At 44.5% G+C, this 3,028-nt stretch overlaps 1 long non-coding RNA gene across 1 annotated transcript; it reads left to right on the forward strand.

Moving 5' to 3' along the window:
• Window positions 1–953: 953 nt before the first annotated feature.
• LOC123096197 (uncharacterized) lies at window positions 954–2,390 on the forward strand. Its single transcript, XR_006446498.1, has 2 exons — window positions 954–2,055; window positions 2,146–2,390. It is a non-coding gene; the product is annotated as an uncharacterized lncRNA (long non-coding RNA).
• The last annotated feature ends 638 nt before the right edge of the window (window positions 2,391–3,028 follow it).

Consider the following 3,028-nt stretch of genomic DNA (forward strand, 5'->3'; position numbering starts at 1 on the left):
TGTTCGACTCGACTACTTAGGGCGTTTTTTTGCTGCACCCCAGTGAAATGTAAAGACCACCACAATACCAATTTTCATTAGCAGAAAACCACCACTTTATAATTCATGGCATAAATCACCGTACAAATGACAGTGGCAAAAAACATTAATGATAAATGTTAGTTGCTTTAATTCTCTTCCAGTTGTCTTCAAGACATATTTTTGAAATATAGTGAAGACAATTTTCTTTGACATTACATGATTGCAAAGAAAAATAGTTGTAAAGTTCACATTATCAACTTGTTCAACACTTCTGGTTTTAGAGCTCAATTTAAGTTAACAGAAATGTAACATTCTTTTGTAGTTCTAGAAATATATTTTGATAATTTGTCATCAATGCTATCGTGAGACCTAACATAGCCTGATGTTCCGTAACTTTTGTGAACATTGGCTTTTCGCCTTCCTCATATCTAAATACTGGCTCCGTCCTTGGCCGAGTACGAGAGATGTATTGTCTAGGAGGATAAACAAAAGCAAATAATTAGTGGGTTCCACCATGTAAATCTTCAATTTTTTCCCTATGGAAATTTTTGGGTGTCATTAGGCCATATCATGCCAATTACCAATTTTTGATTACTTCATTTGTGCATGCATACACCAACAATATTTATTTTTGCTCTGAATTCATTGCAAAGTACTACTCCCTCCGTTCCTAAATATAAGTCTTTGTAGAGATTCCACTATGGACTACATACGGAGCAAAATGAGTGAATCTACACTCTAAATGCATCTATATACATCCGTATGTGGTTCATAGTGAAATCCCTACAAAGACTTATATTTAGGAACGGAGGGAGTATATGTTTTTTTTTTCTTTTACTAGAATCATAGGAACAATATTGTTAAGACGTGCATTGCACGTGTGTACATACTAGTAGGAATCAACCCGCAGTCCACCGTACCTGGACCGTAAGTGAAAAAAAAAACGTTTCATATGATTGTTGCCCCGCACGAGAAGACGAGGGTTCCTCTGCCGCCGCCGCCGCGCCCACATCTTCTTATCCCCGGTGCTCGTCCTCTCCCCGCCGTCGCCGAATCCGGATGAGATCGGCAGGATCGGCTGCATCTCGCGCGACGCCCGGCCACTGTGCTCGGGGAGAAGGGAGAAAGTAGGAGCGGTGCTGCGACCTAGGCAGCAACTCGCCAAGCCGGGCGGTGGCAAACGAGAGCCTCAGCGGTTGGCCGTCGAAGCAGAGGAAGAGAGGAGCTCCAGCCGGATGCGAGCGGAGGACACCGATGGCTCTCGGCGGCCATCGACGGGAACTTGAATGCCCCAGCCCCCAAAGCTCGCCTCATCTTCTACCGGCAACAGGGGACGGCTTCCCTCCTGGCACCCGTAGGCAGCCTCGGCTCACCGCCGTCGGGATCTGGCCAACACCGGCTCCTAGCGTTGCATCCATCAGTCCCGGATCTCGCCACTGCAGGATGCGGGGAAGAGGATGAGGTACGGCATGCAACAACGAAAGAAGGTGCAGAGCCAGCGACTGGATTTTTTTTGGTTAAAGAAGGTACAGGGCAACGACTGTATTTAGATCATAATAGGATCGGTTCGCATTGGTGGCGCAGTAGTGCTGCGTAGGCAGCTGCTACCAATCTTCACCATGCTGGATGAAGCCGTCAAGGTGAGATGATCGATTTCTTGTTGTCCACTGTCCCCTATTTAAGATTACTGACCTGGTTCCTCTTATTTCTCTTGTTGATGCAAACCTGCTCACTTCACAAGCCGCGCTCACAACTTCCAACGTAGATTTCGTGGCTGGCATGCTTATCTTATTTTCCTTTCTGGATCAGGGAACAAATTGCTCGATCATAATAGTTTGTTCTTCTTTCTGTTCCAGGAAAGCACCGGAAAGAGATGTTTCTATGCAGCATAACCCAAAAGTTTAATTTGAGGAATTCCATCAAGCGTATGTTCTATAGCCTCCATCCTGTAGTTTATTTCCTTTGTTTCAGGTTGTACAGAGGAGCTCAGCGACAACTGAGGTGCTGCTAGAATTACATCAGCTACTAACTTACGTACATATCTAAAAAAAACTGCAGCTCTAGCTCCATGTAGTGATGACTTAGTATATTCTAATGCTCATAGGTACTGATTTTTTTTTACAGGTTAATTTAATCAATTCCATTGGCGTACTTTAGGAACGAGGCTGTATTGGGTGGTCTCTGACCGCCTGACAGACAATACAGAGTCGCCGTAGTTGGGTTGTGTTCATGTAACACTGAAACTTGACATAGTTAGTATAAGAAGGTTTGGTTTACTTCCACTATGTTACTGTTCAATCTATTTTATAAACATGTTGATTAGCCATTCTGGCAAAGATGCATCTTCAATATTTCAGAAATCTCTTTTCCAGAAACTCCAATTCTGCTCATAGGAATTGCGATGCCCAATATTTCTCAATTTGCTGACAAGGCTGTAATATATGTATGCCTTACGCATGCCGATCCATTGGAAGAGTATTTTCAAGGATTCTGCTGCTTACTAATTTTTTACATCCATTGAACAAACTAAGCGGTAGGGTGATTGTTCCCTCTCATTAGAACTAAAACATATCTTCGTATTTTTATAAGGTATTTCTCCCCAAAATCTTACCCAAACGATTCCCATGAAGTAATATATTTCGATATGTTTTTAAACTTCTAATTATGTACAGTACATTATTGTTGTGGTGTTGATCATATCAACCACGAAACAAGGTTTATATTTGTTTGAGTTTTTATTCTCTAATGATATAGCATCCACGGGACCCGAGCACAATGCTAATTCATAGAAAGCATCTCTTGCTTGCGTTAATTTGGCCTAGAGTGCTACATCGTGGCCGGCGGGGCTTAACGGGCCCGCTTCGGGCCTGGCTGGGCCAGGGGTGGCCCAGCATGCCCCGCGGGCATGTCCGGACGGCTACCGCGACGGTGCCGGAGGCATGGGCCTCCCGCACGACGGCGGTGGAGGTGGTTCCCTCCCGCTCGGCGTCGGTGTCGCGGCTCCCGT

The sequence above is a fragment of the Triticum aestivum genome, chromosome 4D (assembly GCF_018294505.1).
Source record: "Triticum aestivum cultivar Chinese Spring chromosome 4D, IWGSC CS RefSeq v2.1, whole genome shotgun sequence".
NCBI lineage: Eukaryota > Viridiplantae > Streptophyta > Magnoliopsida > Poales > Poaceae > Triticum > Triticum aestivum.